This window comes from Hippoglossus stenolepis, chromosome 12, assembly GCF_022539355.2.
Source record: "Hippoglossus stenolepis isolate QCI-W04-F060 chromosome 12, HSTE1.2, whole genome shotgun sequence".
Classification (NCBI taxonomy): Eukaryota; Metazoa; Chordata; class Actinopteri; order Pleuronectiformes; family Pleuronectidae; genus Hippoglossus; species Hippoglossus stenolepis.
Genome location: NC_061494.1, coordinates 7354946 through 7376955, shown reverse-complemented (window position 1 = coordinate 7376955; position 22010 = coordinate 7354946).

Sequence of the window (22010 nt, the reverse complement as noted above, 5' to 3'; positions counted from 1 at the left end):
ACATTGTGGGAAGTGCAATAATGTTTTTTTCTTGCTGAGAGTTAGATGAGAATATTGATACCACATATGTCTGTAGGGAAAATATGGAGTTTAGTTTGGCATTCATTCTGAAAATAAGGGGGAACAGCTTGGCTCTGTCTGAGGGTTAGAAAACAAGTCTACCAACATCATCCATACAATCCTACACAGTGCACCAGGTCCTATGAGGCACAGTGTCTTTATGCTAAGCTAAGATGACAACCTGCTGGCTGCTGCTTTATATTTACATATTTCATATTTCATCAGAGTAGTATCATTCTTCCTATTATACTCTCAGTAAAGACAGTATTTCCCTAAATATCCAAATATTCTTCCGAGATGTCTCTGCTGATCAAAATAACATTTTTAGATTTCCATTTTATCTAGAATAAAAATAGATTTAATAAAAATCACCTGAAGACCAGTTTGTCTTTCCAGATTTCTAGAATCTAGTTGCCCAGATAAAAAAAATCACAGAGCTCAGAGTGAACAAAACAAAAAGTTCCAAATAGTTATTGATGAGCAGCAAATCACTTGATGCAGTAAGAACACTATGCGTGCATACAATAATTACCCAAAGTATCAGAAGTCTGATGTGGCCAAGATGTTTTTCGAGCTAGCAGACAATGGTGTGTCACATAGTTGTGCCTCTGGTAATCATGGAGGGATTATCATGACCACAAGCCCTGGACACAAACCCACCACATCACAAATGTAGCTGGGTCGAACCCACTTCCCTTTCACTTCCATTCTGTGGGAGCGAGGAGGCAAATAAACCGTCTGCTTCCTGTGGCGGCATGAGGAGTTTAATTTTGATGAGATTTGACTGATGACATCATTGCTTCAACCGATAGCAAAGACATTTGTGAGTCACACCAGGAGTAGTCCTTCGTTTCCACACACCTGCATTGTATCTTTTTCCTCTGCAGGCGATGTGAGAAGACGCAGCCCACTTCCCTCTGTAGCCAGGCTGTTAGCCTCGGCTACAGTAGCATTATCCATGGTGCAGTTCTCATTTGAACTTGGACCAGCAGTGCAGGCATTGGCGGGCAAGTTGTCTCCAAAAGGCAACACTGTATCACAGCCACTGCTGCTGACCGTGACGCCATCACCTGCCACTGGGTTTTTAGGGAAAAATATTTATTTACTTTTTTGGAGTTTACGCTTTGCACTTGGCAAGACATTTGCCCTTTAACCTATATCATTGTGACTTCACAGGATTTAATCTGCTAAATTACTAAACATTCAAACTGTTTCATAACCATGCAACATTTAAAAATCATATTTACTCCAATATTTAAAAAAAGATTTTTCAATGAGTTAAGCTCAAAGGTCCCCGTTGGCTGGTGCCCACTTTGCCTATGCAGTAATCCGTCATTGCTTATGATAACCTGGACAATATATCAGACACCTCACAGAATGCACTGCAACGCTCCATCTAATAAACCATATATCATAACAAGCTGCGAGCTGCAGAGTTCTTACTGTACCACTTCAAAGACTTCATATTGTGTTGTCGGAGGAACAAACAAGCGAAGAGAAGAATTACACCGACAATTATTAGTTGGAGGTTATTCACAATCAGGGAGATCACATAACGTCCGCAGCAACCTGTGCACACAAGCTCCCAAATTTTCAGTCTACAAGCAATCTGATTCTGATTGTGTACCCAAATGATGACACAATCTCATTGAAACTGAGCCAGTGTGTGTGTGTGAGTGTGTTGATGTGTGTATGGATGGTGACTCCAGTTAATCATCTCTTTAGGTCTGTTTGGGTCACATGGGGGCAATTGACTTCTGCTTTATGTCCGGGTGATGACAGTTATTCTGAACTGTGGAGTCGCAGAGGGGAAAAACTCCACACACAACACACAAGGACACAGACACACACACACTCACGCACACTCACAGATACTGCATGAGCACACATGGACACACACAAACACACAGTGTGCTTCCAAAGAAAGACATTTCACACCAATCTAGCACCCTGAGATTGTGAGGGACTGAGATAAAGAGGTAAAGAGTAGAAAGAGTAAGAAGAAGGAACACAATAATAATGAAGTCATCTCAAACACCTCAGAACACACAACTCACGCACACTCATCCAACTGCAGCCCCCCCCCTGCATCAGCAGGCCCAGTCTGAAGACATAACAGTTACTGTATATTAATACACAATATACCAGAGCCACCAGGCCTGTTTCAGTTTAATGTCCCCACCAGTGTTTGTAGAAGCTTTAACACATTTAAGCTGCTGTGGACCATTTTTAAAGCTTTTGTATTTTTCTTAAATTGATTCAATACTTTTGAATACTTTCACAAATGCCATTATGCCGTCCACTCTTATATGTCTGGCTATTTACAATAATCTTGGCATGGTAATGCAGTTTCAAAGAGAATTTTTTTCCCCCAGTAGTGTCTATGATATTCCACTTTTTCTAAACGTATTTTACTTCACGGCTTTATTGTGTATTTTATTATTGCATTGTATTGTTTGATTGCTTGTTTTTTTTCATCGAGGGTAGTGTTTTAATCACGAGTTTGCTATGCAGTTAGTTTAGAAGGTAGCCTATACATTCTAGTATCTATAGAGATTTATAATTAATTGTATAAGAGGTAATTTCTATTTCAGGTTACCTATTCAGAACTGGCTAGGAACTGTAGATAAAAAAATAACCTACACACGTCTGTCTCACTACTTTGTCTTTTGATCAATGAGAACTGTCCCTATATGAAATAAAACAGGTAAAAATATATAAATATATCTGAATAAACATGTATCTGCCTGGTAACAGAAAAGTTAAATTATACAGTTATATAATTCATCACTTTCATAGACGTTATCAACTACTCTCAGCTTAAAAGGCCTTACAAAGGTTCGGAGTGATTTGTAGTTGCAGTTCAACATGCAAAATCACCAGCAATAATATAGAAACACCTTGAATAGGTAACAAATACACTGTGTAAAGTAATAGCTACATGCTTACCAATGTTACAGTGGTGTTCTTATTTCTCACCATCGAGTAGATTCAACTCATGTAATGTGAGTAATGTACTTGTTCAGCCTTCTGCAGGTGTAAATGTACCTTTACTGTTTTCCTGGAGGGAATGAGAGCTCAGCGGTGCACATGTGGATTTTGGAAGCATGAGTGAAGCTATGTGCATGGTTAGCATTACATACATCTGTGGGGAAACTGCAATGGTTAATATCAAAGGTACTGTCATTATGGGTAACAATGGAAACCATGTTAAATAGCCTAGTGTGAATATTTCCAAATTTTTTTAGACTGAGTAAATACAACTAAGTCGTTAAGTCAGACTAACTTATTTTACTTAAACCTCAAGAATAGTGCTAGTGCTCGCAGGCAGGCAGGTTGTTAGTGACTGACCGGTACGCCAGCAAATCTAATGGTCGTGTTAATTAGAGTCCTGCGAGTGCCACAGTCACTGGGTTTCTCTTTAACTTTTCAAAAAACTTTATCCATTGATGGCTATCGGGACGTGAAGAGGATTTCAACAAATAAGACGAAAAGTGAAACATTTTACTAACCTTACCTTTAAGACTAGTAGTAACATTAACTATAGACTTTAACTACTATAGATTTACTTAAGTAAGATCAACTCGTCAACTTTTACAGTGTAGGAGTCCAACAGCAAGAAGACAACTAATACAGAGTAAAGTATGGAGAGGTAACACGGTTAAATCTACCCAATGCATGTGCCCCACTCTTAATTCACAACCCTATTGAGTCCTTTATAGGCAGAACATGTTGGTTGCTCTGCATTGGGTGGAGTCAGCTTGTAGGAAAACAGACATAAAGAAAAAATGGCATGTCTGGCATGTATATAGTGTTTCTGTATTCTGCTCCAGCCAAACCAGTCAGCTGCTGATGAGAAATATCACTCTACACAAAGGAAGCTAAAGTTTCCCTGTGACTAATGTCCTGTCCTTCTTGTTTCCTACACCCTCTCCAACCTCCTCACTTTCTCTCATCCCATTTATTTTCCTACTCATTTAATCTTCTCTTTGGTTGGATCCTCGCCTCCTCAACCAGTCTACTATCTCTGTCTTCTTGGAGCATCTTCCTTATCTCTATCCACCTTCTGGCTGGGATAAAACGCCACATTTACAGATGGAAGTAAGCAGAGCTCTGCACCTGGTCGGCAACGGGTGACTGTAAAGCTCCTGGGAGTCTCTGAGGGGGCTTTGGAGTTCAAAGGTGAATGAGATCCTGGTGCAGTGGGACGGAGTGATGAGGTGAACCGGAGTGCCGACACAGACTCCAGACAGAATCAAATATCAGTCCAAATCCCTGCTTGTTCAGATCCATCAACTGAGCAGTGTCCTGAGACGTCCAAAATGTTTAGAAATAGTAAATCTTATTGCGGTTCTACACTTATCTCTCTCTCTCACAAACATTGATCTACTGCTGAATACATTCAGTCCCTCACCTTAATAATAATAATACTCAAACACTTATGCGATCATACAGAATTGAACGATACTAAACAGGGGAGGAAATAAAACCGTAAAAAATGTTGACCAATAAAACCAATGACATCTACAGCTTTGTGCTTTTAATGCATGTTTATTTATTTATATTCACAGAACAAGCCTCTTGTAATGAATGTATCAATATGAATCTAAACTGTTCTCATCCAAAATACAAAGCAGGCAAAAAAAATGTTGATGCATATTCTCCAAACTAAGGCGGGTGCATTTAGTTCCGCTCGCAGTTTTTTCTGCTGAAAAGACAAGTTATAGTGAGAAAGCTAATTACACATTTTATTGTCAGAATGAGTAACTTTTTATCATAGCCAAAAATGTCAATATACATTAAATACATCTTAAGTCCTTACCCCAAACCATAATGTAATTCTAAGGTAAATGTCGGCCAAAATGACATCACCATCTGTAGCTTCAAAAGCTCAAACTCTTTCTCAAACACTGGCCAACAGATAGGATTTCAGCCGAAATTTGACTCATCCCAGTGTCTTCTGGTTTTAATGCCAGTTCAGAATGATAGTAAATCTTCTCTGTTTGACTGTGTTTGGGACTTTGAAACAAATCCCATCTTCTCATCTTCTTTAAACTGCTCCACATGGTGGGGTATCTGGATTCTAATACTCGTGATCCCTCTCATGCCGTAGGTATGTTTTACTAGTTGTATTCCCTTTCACACACTGAACCTTTTTCTTCATGCGCTTCATAATCTATAGCTATTACTATGTCTGCTCTGCTCATTCACAAAACTTCTGGGTCAAGCTACTCAAATGAATGTAAAATTCCACCATTCATTCCAGGACAAATCAACTTGTTTTAAAGAGACCTCTCCGACAATGAAAAACAACTCCACCACAGCAGCAGCAGCAGCAGCAGCAGCAGCCAGAGGTGACAGTCGGCAGTTTCCCCTGGACTCACTCAAATTCACTGCTTCCATACACTGACAGTACGACGCTAATGCCTCCTAATTGCTTGCATATGTCCAAGAATCATCTTTTTTTCACTTGTCTCAGCAGCTCAGACTCCATTTGATATGTTATTTGTGCAATCACATGTTGAGAATGTGTGTGGAGGATTCACAGCTGAGGGGCCTGAACTAAAAAGCCCCCTGCCCCCCACTTAGGATTTTTATACCTACTGAATACTATCTAGCTCTGTAACTCAAACACTGCTCTAACTAATACTACTACTAATACAACTATTACTACTATACTACTAATAATAATAATAATACATTTTAACAATGCTCAAAGATGTAGGATTAAAAAACAGAAGGCAGATCAAAGCAAATATCTATAAATATAAAATACACATCATAATCACACAGACTTTGTTAGCAGTGTAATGTGATACTAAATATATATATAACACAATAATACAATTGATTATAGCCGAATTACACATAACTTAAAGTCTACTCAGGCACTCAATGGAGACATATTTTTTCTCGTATTCCTTTTATTTCAATCCATCTGTGTTTCTGGAGCCAGAGTGAGCAGTAAATCCCGGCTGGCAGGGAGTCTGACAGTTTAGCTTGTGTGGATCTGTAGATAATTATCTGTGTCTCTGGGCTGTAAGGAACTGAGGTGATGGTGGCCAACATATTCCCTAAATTCCCTGAAAACTATGTTTGTAATGTGTGGAAGGTGCAGGTCCACATTTCCCGCCAGGTCTTAATGTTAGCGCCATGAAGGTGAAGGGAAGGGTAAGTGCATGAATGGACATGCTGACTGTCGGAGTCAGGAGTAATTACACCAAACACTCACTGGGCTGATGTGATGAAAAGCAGCACTGAATATATTCCACTGCCACCGGGTGAAAAGGCCACATACTGAGCTAATTGTCGAGAAAAACACAATGTCTGAGCGCACATGTGTGTGTGTGTGTGTGTGTGTGTGTGTTTGCACGTTCCCGTATAGATGTTGCTATGGTGTGTGTGTTTGTTTGCAGAAACCAGCAACGTAACCTGATAACGAGTGTATGTGTGAGGTGTGTGTGGTGTGGGACGGCGTCACGTTTCAATCTTCTGTGGGAATCTGAGAGTTCTGCTCAGTGAGCACGTGGACGGTCTCGCCGGGAGGGAAAGCTCACGATTGGCTCAGAGAGTGAAAAGTGACTTTACGGCAGCAGCTTGGGTGACAGTGTACAGTTCTCCCCTGACACAGTTGAATGCACTGAGAGTGTATTAGCAACGTCTCATAATTGCAGGCATGTGTGTGCATGGACTCCAAAATGGGGGTTTTCCAAGTTGTTACAGCAGCTTAAACACCAATTTATGAGCTGAGTCAACCCGCCGTTTGCTGGTGTTTATGAATGTGTATCTACGCGTTCGGTCTGTGCGCGTAACTGTAACCCTCTCTGTGTGACTGTAGCAGGTTTATGCTGCTCGGCTGGGTCCTCAGGTGAGCCACAGAGGCAGTGTGGGTAAGGCGATCCACCTGAGAACTGCCCAGGGAATTGTGGGCCTTTGTGCCGAGGAGAAAGGTAGGGCCCTGCAGCGTGTGTCTGCTGAATAAGAGCCACTTGTGCCATTTTACACAACACACAATAACACCACCACAGGACGGACCAATCAAATCAACAGGCTTTTATTTCCTCTCCGGGCTGTGACCTTGTGTACAAATACCTTCAATTATCACTTGACAACCCACCTTAACGCCAGTGTTAAACAAAAGCACGATAGTATATGAACACCACTCGCCATTGTTCCTCTCAGCGAAAAAACACGCGGCCTTGAAAAGCTATATGTTTTGTGACGCAAAGCAACCAATGTTTTTTTTGGGGGGGGGCAAATACAATAGATTGTGAAGCCTTTCTCTGAATACAGACCTGGTGAGAAGATGTTGTTACCACAAAACAACGACAAAGAATCTACAAGAGAAGACAAGTTGTTTTCTTTAATTAACTTCTCAACTGTACAGACTTGATTTGACTCATTTTCAGTTTTGAAAGCGTAATGACCTGTTGACTGTGGGTGGCCCAGTTTCTCTCTACTCAACGGCTACAATTAAACTAATATTTACCTTGTGGGAAAAACAAAGGTGTGAGATTAAGTGAGAAAAGCAGAATGGGAGACATATTGCTTCAGGTTTAGAGTTTCTATATTACTACAGCTGGTTCTTCTCATGGCGTCTCTTTGGGAAATAAAAGTGAGAGAGAGAGAGAGGGCGGGAGGCTGTGCAGCCATAGGCGAGCACACATTCTCTGCTATTGAATTTCACATGTTTCCATTTCACACTCTTTCCAGAAGTGCCACAGTTGCATTTCTTTGGCCTGTCTTGTTGAGACACTTTCAGGTGTCAGGGTTGAAAGTCGCAGTGATGATTTACAATCGGCTTATAAATGACGGCTAGGATCCATGAGGGGCACGGGCAGCCATTGATGGGTGTAGGGTGTTGAGCGGGGGTTTGAGGGCAAGACCAGACAGATGTGGGTGAAGGTGAAAAAGGAGTCTCGGTAAAATACATCTCTGTGTTGTTGCCAAACGCCCCATCACCTGCATCATCACGCACCTCGTAAAGAGCTTCACATCCTCTGCTTGGGATCCTCCTGCCTGCCTCCAGCTACACGCTATAGAGCTGGGCACACACCAACATACAGACCGACTTTTGTTTCACACTTCTCCTGGCGCAAAAATGGCCGTCACTCACATAAATACACAGCACAGAGCGAAAATATGGCAGGCGTAGGAGGGGTCGCTGTTAATAGCTGCTGTCAATCCCCCCTCTGACCTCCACTGCACATTCCTCCCCTTCTTTGCTTATTAGTCGTATATTAGCTTTTCCATTTGTCTCTGCGCACCCCTGACGGGATGTGTGTTGTCATACAGGCGTTGCGGACGGCCACATGTAACCATTTGAGAGGTGGGCACAAAGGTAGCTCTGTTTTTCCAGACGCAAAGGCAGCCGTCCAAATTGAAGCGTCAATATGGACTGTGACAGCAAAAACTGGGCAGCGAGCAGGGTGTGTGTGTGTGTGTGTGTGTGTGTGTGTGTGTGTGTGTGTGTGTGTGTGTGTGTCACATGTGAAACAGTTACCCAGTTCACTCCCTGCAAGCAGGCAATCCAAACCTCCCCTGCCCGCCCTGGCCCAAATCCAAGCCAGCCAACACCTGAAGCTTATTAAACATAAATCTCTGCTGCAGCGCCGTAGATGTAACCTGAAACCCATATTGACTTTTTGGGGGAGATTCGTAAATCTTTTTTCTCTCGCTCCTTCCTCTCTCATCAACATTCCTTATATATACCACAGAATGCTGTTTCCAAAAATTGAAAACGTTTGCCACTCGACTGTTGACAGAATATTTAAACTTTACAGGTGTGCTAAAGAAACGTAGGAAAACCCATTTTCTGTGTGAATTCAAGGGGGGAAATTGAATCCGTGTTCATTAAAAGGGGATGGGACAGATTTCATGAGTGCTTGCATGTGAAGAAAATATTAAACTTATTGCTTTTTGATTTCGAAGGAATGCGTGAACTGTTCTTATTGCAGGGATGAAAGGGACTTCAGTGTTAAAGGGGGAATTACAGTCAAACTACCATATGTTGTTGCTCCGCAAAAGTAAATGTTTTGGGCTGTAGTTAAAGGGTTAATTATCAAAAATGTATTTCAAGCTGTCAAACCTGAAAATAACGTTCTACTTAATAATTGTGAAGAGAAAGCAATGATGAAGCAAAGTTTCGTTTGGTGAGCATGAATAAAAACAATCAGGCATCCCGATGGTTGTGTCTTTGATTATTTAAACTGGTGAAAATCACTAAACCTATCAAACCAGATCAAGTTAATTTGTACAGTATGTTGTAAACAACCGTAGTTTTTCAAAGTGCTGTACACATTATAGTTAAAGGTACAACAATAGCATATGAAGTTATTCAAAAATATGTGCAAAAATGTCCACAAATTGTAAGTTATAAATTAAAGAAAGAAATAGAAATAACAGAATTTTACATACACACAAGTATAATTAATTTGCAAACACATTGTGACCTTATGTTTATTTATTTTACTTTATTACTTTATTATCTCTCTCTCTTGCTCTCTCTCTATATATATATACTTTATATATACATCAACATCCCCTTGTTAAATGAAAGGTGCTGTGAACAGGAAATACAACATTTTAAGGTGTGGGGACCGTATGTGGGCATTATATGATCCTTCATTGAACAGGACTGTTTTAGGGGATGGATTAAAAAAACAGATGCAAAAATAATTTCTGTGCTGGACAGTAACATATATTTCCGTGGTGTAAACCATTTGGCAACATTATTCACTCCAATGAAGCATCTTCATGTTGCGGTAAAGTGAAACTGAGTAGCAGAAATCTGAAAGTAGTAGCAGGATATGCAGGAAGTGATGCTCGGTGGAGGCCTGAGGGTACACCTAGGTTCCCTCTGAGACCAATATATATTTACAAGAAAAGGGAGAAAATCGATACCATGACTGGCAAATTCTCTGAAGAATTATAATATATTCAAACATCTGGGTGCTATTCCCATCTAAGCAAGAGACACAGCAGCAGGATGTTCCAGACCAGGGGGACCCGGTTTGAATTTGTGGCTACATCACAGGCTGCCACTGCCAGAGCCCTGGGCCGAGAGCCGCAGAGTTCACGACACGCTTCCCCTCCCTGGAAAGAATGAGCGATCACTGCCTACAATAAAAAGCGGCCTGCAGTTTGATGTGTGTTTATAATGTGTGTGTGTGTGTACATGAAAGTATCAGTGGGCAGGATTGGCAGCGACTGCAGAGAAAGAGAATGGTGTAAAGGAGAGTGGAGAAGAGAAGAGTGGAGGTGTTACAAACTGGGGATGTGCACAAAGGGCCCTCTGTGCAGGGGTGGCCGGCGGGTCACACACACACACATGAACGCACATACACACACGCACACACACCTTCCTCAATCTGCTGCCACTATACCTCCCCCTGGGGAACCTTCCATTCTGAAGCTGCCCCGACATGAGCACAGTGAGCTCATATAAATAACAGGACAAATAAGGAAAAAGTGAGTCCAGAAAAAAAGATGGAGTGAGCGGAGGAAAGACATGAGGGGGAAAGAAGGGGGGAAAATGCAGCGACAGCAGCAGCAGCTAGTTGAATAGCGTTTTATTCTCTCTAACGACAATGTCTCATTGTTTTTCAGAAGGGGGGGACGAGCGGGGAAAAACCACTGGAATTGTGGAATGTATGAGTCTCATTCATTACCCCCATCTTCTCGTTTTTATAGCATCTCCTATAATAACAGTCGCGCTCACATACATAAATACAACAGTGATTTCCTTTGGCAAGCGGAGCACTTATGACATCTACCCCCAACAGACAGCAGAGACAGAGACTGTGTATGTCGGCGCTAGAGAGAGACGGCTGAGAAAGTGTGTGTTTATACACTCTGCCGTGCATTTGGGTCTGTAGAGCGCTGACGGTTTACACAAGAAACTGTTCCCTTCACCCCCTGAGGAGCACAGACCATCTGACAAGCTGGTTGGCACTCGGTGCTGGCTTCGCTGCCTCTTGCCAAATCTGCTACCCCACAGTGCTACTTAATGCTAATAAAAACCTAAGGCACTAAACAAATATTTTCCAGAGAAAATTGGAGTAAGGAAAAAAAGATGGATCCAGTAGAAACAAGCCTTTTGTCGCCAGTTGATTGTTTCTTTTTTTTGTGTGTGGAGCCGCAAGGGTCAGAATCGCTATGGCGGCATTGTTGTGCAGAACGGAGCCCGCTCCAAAGACCACACCAGAGAGAGGCTCAAAATCCAAACATTATGGCTGGAGTCATTCACCAAAGAGGACAAATGTCCAGCAAGCAAACAAATCCCCAGATAAACAGAAGAGAGGAGGAAGGCATCACGTTGAAATGTTCTCTTCCTCGGCCTGTCAGGACAGGCCAAGCCGAGACCTTTAAGTCTGCCAGACGATTTTCCATATGGAGCTAAGCTAACCTGTAAAGATTAACTGTGTTATTCTCTCATGAGAATCCAGACAGCATGCTTTGTGATGGGAAACACACATGAGAGGTGAGATTAATGTAGTATTATCCAAAGACTGCAACAATCCAAATAGTTCTCCACTTACGGGGCTCCAACTCCTCCTCCCCTCCTCTCCTCTTCCTCTCTTCCGATACAGGACGCCTCCATTCAAGAGAGGCGCACATAAATATTTACAGTAATTAGATACATGCATGTAAGGACAAGACTTCCATCCGCAAAACTCAGAAACAGCCATTATGGTTAGATCATGATGTCAGTTAGCAGGATACTTGTTCTGGAAAGTAAAATTCTTAACTCAATTAATTGTCCGTGTCCGTAGAGAGGATTGACTTTGGTTCAGGAGTCAAAGTTGAAGCAGGTGTAAATTCCTGGCTTCACTGAAGTCCCACGGGTGAAGACATGCTCGTGGCTTCTGGTTTAATCAGTTATTTTTCTGGATGAATACACCTCAGAGTTGCTGGGCATGTCTCTCTCCAGGGCTAAGAGCTAAATTGCTTCATTGAACTTTTAAGTAAAGGTCGACCTTTCACCTCCCACAAAGATGTTGCCTCGCACGTATCTGTGGTGCTTGGATTCCGACGATTCAAAGTGAGATCTTTTATGGTGCTAAGAGCTTTAACTTGATAAAAGCGCCGACGTGAAAACACGGGTGAAAGGAGAAATTGATCATTGATATCTTCAATGTCAGGGAGGACGGAATAATGAAATACTTGTAAAGAGTAACTTATTTAGAATGTAAACTATGTGGAACTGTATTTTGTTACACTTATAATTTAAAGATGGGGTGATTGCTTTTTGCAGACAATGTGGTTCTGTTGGCTTGTACTGGGTTATTTGTGTGGATTGTTCTCTCTAGGTAATCAGAATACTATGTTCTAATAATCAATATATTTTATGAGATTACAAGAGATTAGTTTTTTTCAAGTCTGCGTTATTCACTCTCAATTGTAAAAGCAGGCTGGTTGTAGTTTAATAGCTCAGTTTTGCTGCACATTTGCCTACATAGCTAGCCTACTTAAGTAATAGCCACAATTATAAATAACACCAATGAGGGTAATTTTTTATCTTCTCTGTTAAATTAAAAATAATATAAAAAATAACTTATATTTAAAAAAGTGAAGAAGTGATGTTTTTGGCTAATTATTCTAGCCAGTAATGTATTTACAAACCTTAATGTCCGGGATATATAAACTGATAGTTTGAGAACTATAACTTTTTGGTATGCAAACTAGCTCCCTCTCTGTGCAGCATTGTAAATGTATGTTATTGCTATCAGCGTTTTGTCAGCGATTTGATGCTCTGGGAAAACAGAAGGCCAAAATCTCTGGTACTAAATTTATTTGAGGAGTAAAATTCAATGTTCTTTGGAACAACTGGCATAGTTTTATTTTTATCTGGTTTTCTGGTTTTCATGCATATAATGTTGTGGAAAATGAAAGTCAAGGGAAATTGTGTCTTTATCCTTAATTGCCAGACTAAATATCCTCCTTGGTTCAGTTTACTTTCAGTAGTGCCACTGTGCTGTGTTTATAGATAGTGTCACATGAAATAGTGTAAGACGATGCAGAACACACACACAAAGCATATTTAAAACAGGCCTATAAAGTTTCTCATGTTGAGTAATCTAACAGAATACCTTAAAATTACATCCCAGGGCAAGTATTTTGTAATTGGTAGTGGAATACATATTTAAAGTAATCCTCCCAACAGTGGATGTCCTATTTGATATGTTGCACCGAACATGTAATGCTACATCACAGGCTGCAGTTCGGATGCACAAAGGCTGACATGAGCGGAGGAGACAGAGGGTATGTAGTTTTCCTCTTGGGGAATGTTTCTCAGAGCTTCTGACGAAGCCAAAACACACTCAGCTGTGGTGTCGAAGCAGATGCTTGCCTGGTCTGATGCATGCCTTCGTACGGAGCCAAATCAGGGCCAAATGTTTTGATCATTGAAAGAAAAAATCAAATTGAAAAGTTTAATTTGAAACTCAAAGTTAACTTTTGATCTAAAACTTCTTCACTCTGGGGGTCACCATGAACAAGAGTGGGGTGAAATATCAGTGTCACCTCTCAAGGATGTTTTTTAAATAATATTTAATATAAGCAACTAATGAGTGCTATAATAAAATCGTAGCCAACTTTGCCTTTCATTTTCATAAAAAACATATATATATATATATATATATTCATTTTCATTATACTTGTTAATATTTTGTGTGGAAATCAACTCAAATGTCCATAATCAGTGTCATTAAACTTTCAACGTTTTCAACATTAAAACTTTTTCTGCTAAGGACCTTTACCGTAAGACCACAAATAGACGGGCATCAATTTGCAGCTGGCATGACTGTGTTTACACAGACCCCGAAAAAAACAATCTGAAACTGAAACAACAAGATTTGAAACCGTAAAATAATTTGATCTTAAATCTGAAAACAGTAAATTTGCAACTGCAACTGGAACTGAAATTTAAATTATTTATTCCAAAAAATTCCAGAATTGTATCGTAAATTTAGTTTGACTGAAAAACATTTCCCTTCACGTATTTTTCAAATTTTTAGATTAAAAGTTAACTTTGAGTTTCAAATTTAAGTTCTTCAATTTCTATATTTGTTTCAATTGATCAAAACTTTTGGGCCTGATTTGGCTCCATACCTTTGTGCCTTGAAGGATTTTCTGGTTGCCAGTGCTGACAGGAAGTGATCTGGTGATGCTGCCCCAGGACAGAATGCAGGGCCTCTAACCACTTCTGACATATTCTAGAAGAGGGATGAATTTGAATCTTCTTAGGGAGACAATTAACTTTGACTTTAGATAAACACTTAAAGGAAAATTCCACTTTATTAGCTACAATCAAGGCAAGTAATGTCAAGTCAAACATTCGGACACGTTGTAAACTGGCAATTTAGCCAGATTATCATGCACCCTCCCCTGGGGGACCTTGATGCATACGGGAACAGCACTGGTCGGCGTGGAGGCCTTAGATCATCCAGGGGTTTGATACAGAACTGGGCCCAAGGCTTCCATGTTTAGCCCCATGCCAAATCCTCACCAAGCATTTCAAATATCAGCGCTGACTGAACATAGCTGTTTTCGATTACCTGTAAATTTTACCTTGCTACATTAGTAAGCTACAATCCATTTCCTGTGGTGGCTGTGGCCATACCTCACTCAGAAAAAAGTGAGCCAATTAGGTATTAGGTATTCATGCTGGAGCTCCAGAGAAGATGTAACACCACACATACATATTTCATGGATATCAATACAGGAAAAGTAAGGAAGGGAAAGAAAAGAAAAAGTAAGAAAAAATAAAGTGTAACACATGGACCACTTTCTTTTAAGGGTTTATTCAAACACGGTTGAAAGTAGTTGATATTTTCTAATATTTTGAAGGTGTGCTAATGAAAATTCAGAGCCGAAGATTTAAGATAAACTACCTTCATGTTCATTAACGAGGAAACATGTCAGAACACACATTGTGGCTCATTGAAATGTTTTTTTTTTCAACAGGTAAAGAGGAGTACAGTATCAGGCTTTAGATTCTCAGACAGTGCATGTTAGTGGGATCACTTTCAATGGTTTTGGTGTCTTTATGGGATTTGCTGACCATAACAAAAATGTAGAACATCACCAGACTTAAGCTGAAATAGTGTTAAGACTTTCTAAGTCCCATGCGTAATCTATAGAAACCTGTCACATTTACTGCCAGTTTTTACTATTTACTATCTGCAGGCTGATAAATCAAACTGTCTCTCTACATTCACCTGTGTCATAAGTCATTCCAATGAGATGGGCTGGGCTGCTTCAGGCAGAAGCTTCTAATCTGACTCTGTGTGCAGCCTCAGTCTCACACCTGAACCAGCTCCAGGGCCTCAGCTTTAAGGAGCTGTCAGTCAAACGCTTAAGATCCTGAGTGCACCACCTCCCCTCAACACCTGCACCTGACTGAGCTTGTGTTGGGACGTCACCTCACCTGGAGCAAAGTAACAGAGCACCAGCTCACGTTGTACCTGCTGACGTGTGTGCCAGCCACTGTGCCACAGAGAGAGAGAGAGAGAGAGAGAGAGAGAGAGAGAGAGAGAGAGAGAGAGAGAGAGAGAGAGAGAGAGAGAGAGAGAGAGAGAGAGAGAGAGAGAGATGGAAACGTTTGCCATTCTTGATGATCTGTGAGAAAAAGAGTTGGATGTAAGATTGGAAAAGTGTTTGGACGTAGCAATGCCTTGCAGCTATCTCCATGCACTCCCATTGCCCTCATAGATCTTGGCAGCCCGTGGTGAAGTGAGATACCATAAGAAAATAAAACACGGGCCTCACATTGCTGGACTTGAACCCCTCTCACACAGTCTGTGCTGCCAGAGCAAACATGGTGGCTGTTATTGGAGAGGACAATTACATATAGTTAAAAGTATACTCCTCAGCCAGCGCTGGCCTGTTTGAAAACCCACTGTGAGTAGAAGAACAAACACTGGGAGGAGCTCGTGCAAACACACACACAGAGTACACACCAAGTGAAAGCACGCGGCCACACATACACACCGTGCATTCAACATCAGCCAACCGTGAACTCCCAGGCCTCCACTTTCACTCTGCCTGACTGTTCGTCTAGTGACCCTGCTGTTCAGCGTCCAAATGGCACAATTATCTGCAATTTATGCTCAGACAAAACGGATCACTTCCCAAGTAAATGAAATTCCCCATTAGGAAGAGCAACAAGGGGGCGGAGATAAGGTCAGCAATACTTTCTCTGGTATGAGACAATCGAGAGTAAGAGTACATGCCCAGTGCTACAACGGTCACAGGAATAAAGCCATTAGGTCATGTGTTTTTTAAAGGTTTTTCTTTAAATGCCATAAAAAGTAAAGAAAAGTGGTCTTAGATAAAGTCTCATCAAGAAACCCCTTAAAGAGCTTTCCCTCGAGAAGACTCACACTCATTATCCTCGGGCTAATATCTCAGCAAGAGACTTGAACAACTTTCCCCTAATGAGTGATGACAAATTAAAAAGCTGTGGAACTCCAGTGCTGTGCTTGGATCCTACTGCATTTCCATTTTCTTTTTCAGACATCCATTAATCACGTAAATGAGCCTGAAGAAGTCAGGGGTGAAAACAAGAGATCACTGAGACGCTGTTTTGCAAATGTTGGTGCGGTTTATAAAGAGCTCTGGCTCGCGTCCAGCTCCTCTCGAACCAGGAAACAATAAGTGTATGCAGTTGACTCAATCTGTGTCACGTTGACATTGCGAAACTATGCTGAGGAAAGACTACAAGTGAATGCAGAGTATATTGATTTGTTTCCCCTAGTGTGAACCTCTTGTTAAAGTATAATTTATGACAAATAGAAGTGTTCCAACTCAAAAGTCATTTTTTACAAGGCGTGGTTGCTGAAGCCTCAAGGAGTCTCAACTGAATTCAAAGATCACCTGGATTTACCATTGCAGCCTGTATATAAAAAGTATTGTTGGGACATGTAGGCTTTAAGCCCACCTGGATGTATGAATAAACTATGTAGATAGACACACACAAGGACACACCTAAAAGGAAAATTCCATACTTGAACTCCACTGGAGTGCTGCAAGTAATCAATCTGTAGCTTAGTGCAATATAAAAGTGTTGCAATTTAGTGTTCCCACTCTCAATCATCCTGCTTCAGCTGCGCAACTTCTGCTTGTCATTGTCAGAATTTCCAAGAATCTCTTTGACGAACCCATGTGTGTCTCAATAGGCTGAAATGTGTATGAGGAGCAGTGGTGATAGCAATAGAATGGCACCAGTAAAAGGGTGAGCTTTTCCAGCTGGGAACAAGTGACATGTGTGACTACAACTTTACAACATAACAAGTCCTGTGGTTGCATTGTAGTTAGTCTGTTTTGACTCTTGTGGGTAGAAACTGTTTTGGTCTCCGCCCACCTCTGAGGGAAATCTCAGACTGTAAATGCTAAATGCTACCCTATATTCGTCAGCAGCTAACTGCTAACCTTTTATGTCTGCTGTTTGATGTCGAACAGGTAGAACACAGAGGGGTTTGTAGACCTTATTCACTAAAAGCATCACAAAACTTCCAGACTTCTGAGAGTGAATCAAGCACAAAAATTATGGGAAACTAAAGTAATGAGCTGAAAGGTGTTCAAACACTTCATAGAGTTGCAGGGAACAATGGACAACACAGCTCTACTTCCTCCCACTATCCAGAAATGAAGCCGAAAACGAGCGCTGCCATCTTGTGCATTTGGAGCCATGGTCTGCACAGTAGCTACGACGGGATGGAGACGCAGTACCGAGGTCATGCATGTGCTCGACCAATCGCGAGTCGGTCTCAGCTGTCAATCATGACTTTTCATTCCGTTTTTTTTTTTTAAAGCATAGAATAACAAATGAAAATCAATCTTACTTAAAAATGAGCCATTGAACATACATCAGTGTGATAAGAACTACCGAAAATGACAGAAACTGAATTGAATCAATCAAAATTGAATCAAAAACGAAACGTATTTTGTCTTTTTAGTTTGGTCCTTGTCCAATTCACTAACATGGTGGAGGCATTTTTTTATGACCTATACTGCAGTCAGATACCAGGAGGTGTTCGAGGTGCTTTGGCTTCAGTCATGTCGACCATCTTTATATACAGTTCAAGAATTTTCACAAGTGAGTATATTCACAATAGTGCTTTGAAGCCTAGTTTTGTAATTAAAATCTCTGATCCCACTTCAGTTGTCTTTTGAAAATAAATTAAGGCGATTAAGATTTATTTGGTCTTAAACAAGGTATAAATGCACACACTCATATCTATGTCATCAACAGCCTGACTATGCAAACACAGCTGATAGGGCACAATCGTGAATGTACACTCATACACCCAGATCCCAAGGTCACTTGTGTTTGACAGATTATGAGTATAAATGGCTGCTATGCGTAGCTCTAATGACTGATCTGTCATCAGTTTTCATTAAGAGCCCTGGGTTTACCAAGGTGAGACTCTTCTGTCTGCACAGTCTGGACTGAGACGCTGGGCAGCAGATTGTGGACGAGAGCAGAGAGAGACTTGGAACAGCTGAGTGACCTGAGCCTCCAGTAAAACACTGGAGCAGGAAAGTAACTGGTGCTGCGTGTTTGGCATGTGCAAACAAAGCCTGTGACCCGGGTCGCTGGCCCTGTGTCCTTAAAGGCAAATTCCAGCAGAGTCATCATTTGGAAGAAAAATAACATGCCTCATGAAATCCGGAGTAGTCTACAAGATGCGTTGCTTGCATGAGCAATCGTATGCTGGTCCAATCAGCAAGAAATGATCGGAGATATGAACAAAGCATGTGCATACCAAACCACAACAAAATGAAGAGATTTAGTTTCCCAAATGAGCCATATATTGTTGAGTGTTCTGCCTGTGGGACATCAGCGGGGATGGTCCAGAGCCAGAGCCGGGGCCCAGGACAGGAACCAGAGCCTCCAGTTTGTCACCTCAGACAGAACACACAGAAACATCGTTCTTCACTGCACAGGAACAGTGCTGACAGTGTTTAGACATCTGCTTGAGTCTCTGTTTCCCGCTATGTTTCAGCCTGCCTTCTCTTTCGGAAGGAGGATGCTGGGATGAGTGTCAGAGACAGACGGAGGAGAAGGCATACACAGACAGTAAATGCATACACAGATTTTTATCCTATCACTAGATGGTGCTGAAATCTCCAATGAATTTGCAAGTGAGTGTAAGAGTAAATGTCGTCTGTAAATAGGCTTTGAGCTGATGGAGGAAAGTTTCCTATCACTTCCTGTGCTTTTAAACGAGAAAATCCTGTAATAAGTCGTGTACATCTATGGATTATCTCATCCGAAGAAAAGCAGATATGTGTTTTTCCCACAGCACTTCCAGATAACATGGGTTTTGGTGAGATTAACAGAGATTTGAGGAGAGCCATTTCCTTTTTAATTAAACATTAATATCGTGGGCAAATATTCAACATAAATGATTGATCTGGTTTATCACAGTCAAACAAACAGCACAGATAGCCATCTGGAACGGAGACTATCCCAAAATGCCCTTTCATAGCTGCTCTTATAATTAGCTTTGAATCAAATCCCTGAAAGAGCCGAAAAAAAGGGGAAGACAAAACAACCAGAGAGTTAGCATGCTGCAGGTTCCAAGAATAGGCTGTACCACAAGGTCCGGGATTGGATTTTGTGATAAGCCAGCCATATGAGCTGCATTCTCTGTCTTTTTTGACCCGGCTGCATGTGAGCCACAATAACAAAGGCGCTCAGACGTGGGCCCCAGGGTCCGTTTACTCAGTGGCGTAATGTTTGTGCTCTCATGGCCCCTCACAGCGGCCGAGTGCAGCCCTTATCAGGGGCCCCAGCCCAGCTTACCACGGCCCTCTGCAAGGCTGTAGCTACACCGCACTGTGTATTCTACCACTGCAAACAACCCGCACACAAAGGAGAGAAAAAGAGCAAAGGGTGAGGAGGTAGAGAGAAGGATGAAAAACAGAAAGATCTGATGCCTAGGGTCTTGGTTGCTTTCCATAAAGGGGCCTCCATCCCTGCTCCTCTGGAGGGAAAGAGGAGAGGAGGGTGGAGGGTCGGAGTGCATTCCTCTCTCCTCATGCCCTGGAGGGGTATTGGCTTTGGCTGCAGAACGAGGAATGAAGGCAAGCCTAAGCCCCTGCAGACACGCAGGCCTCGGCTGGCTAATGCTCTGTTGGCCATACAGCAAGCAGGACAGAGGGTTCTCTGGGTCCATCACCTTCCCCAGCTCAAAGACCTGACTGACCAGAAGGGCTCTCTGGTCCATTCTACATGGATGTAACATACAAAACCAATCTGGATCGGGAAAATAAGTGTTATATAAGAAAAGCAAGAAAAGAGCAGGGGGGAAAGTGTTGATGGAAAACATGTCCTGCTGCGAACTAGGCTGAACTCATTTCAGTTGTTTGGTGAGTCACAGTACCAGTCCAGCCAGGGGGGGGAAAGGACTATTCCATACTTTCCATTGCTGTTTTTTGGGCTTTTCTCCTTGACTGGCACGCAGGCGGGCAGCAGACTGGCAGGGCCACTTTAATTTCCAGCTCTGTCCTTTGTCAAAATGCCCCAGAAAATAGTGCTTAATGTCACTCCGACCAATTCAGCCTAATTGGAAATATAACATCCATAAATACCTTCCAACCACAGCAGAAAGACAAAAGGAAGGGTTTTCTAGAAAAAGAGGCCCAGTTGACATCAATCAAATCAATCATTCTGAAGTGATGATGAAGCCACTTCAAAAAGGAAAAACTTCCACAACCAAAGAGAAATCAAAATTTCCTCTGTAGGATTAGTGACAGCTATGCGATGCCAATGTCTGATGCGGAAATCTCCCCCCAAAACCCACCAAGAAACCTGTTCCAGCTTAGTAGAAACCATCCCACACTGTGACCAAACGAGGGCTTCCTCCCATCGAGCAGCCAACCCACCAACCCACAGCTCTCTCTTTCCCTCATATTCTGTAAAAACCAACAGCGAAATAGGATGCAGGCCTGCAGACTGTTTTGAATTGCACCCATAAAAAGGACAGACGGACAGACGGAGCTCTCATTCCGGTCCCCAAAAGTAGAGGAATGTTAAGCGTATCCCTAAGAAGATTAGGGGTCTCCTTGGTGTAGCACACAGCTTTCCCTCGACGTGCCAAAGGACCCGTGTAGATCAAAGTCTCCTCGGACTTCCTCGCCATTAGTCGTGGCTTATCCCCGAATGCTTTCACCCTCTGATACTGACCCCCCCTCATTATTCCAGCACACCCATCACTTTTGCTGGCTTTGGAAACAGAGTGCAGGGCTCTGGCGCAGGATGTGATCCCCCTCTAAAAGACCCTCTTCCTCTTTTATTGAAAAAGTTACACTCACTCAGTAAAATTCAGATGTAAACAGCACAGGCACAGAGGGCTGCGCACATCCATCAGCGTCCGAACTGCAATGCACACAAGTTTGGTGTTTTGCCTTTGTGTGCTGTTTCTCCACATTTTTATGAGCAATAACTGTTTATTTCCCAGAAATCAATCATTCATATGCATCGTTAAAATGATTAATACCAAACACACAGACGCATGGAAAACATGTTATGTGTTTAAACAAACAGAGAAGTAAAGTCTAAAAGGATAAGCTGTGAAGAATTGTTTGTTTTGATGTTGCTGCTTATTCTTTTTCCTATTTCTCTTCCTTTGTTTACAGTGCTAAATGTGAATTTTGTTAACATTCCTCCGCCATCTGGAAGACATCAATGCCGGGTTTTGCTTGCCAAGATGGTTATGGGCATATTTATACATGTATGGCTCTGAATCACACAGCATGCTATCACCAAATGGCACGTGAACAAGACACCAATTTCTCAAGTCATTGCAAGTGTTATTATTTCAGCATTATTTCACGTGTGATATAATTCCTCTACTGCCAAAATGACCAGAAATTCATCCCCCTTGACAACCCCCCCATCCACTATGAGAGAGAGTGCTGTGTATGCAGGTGAGCATCCT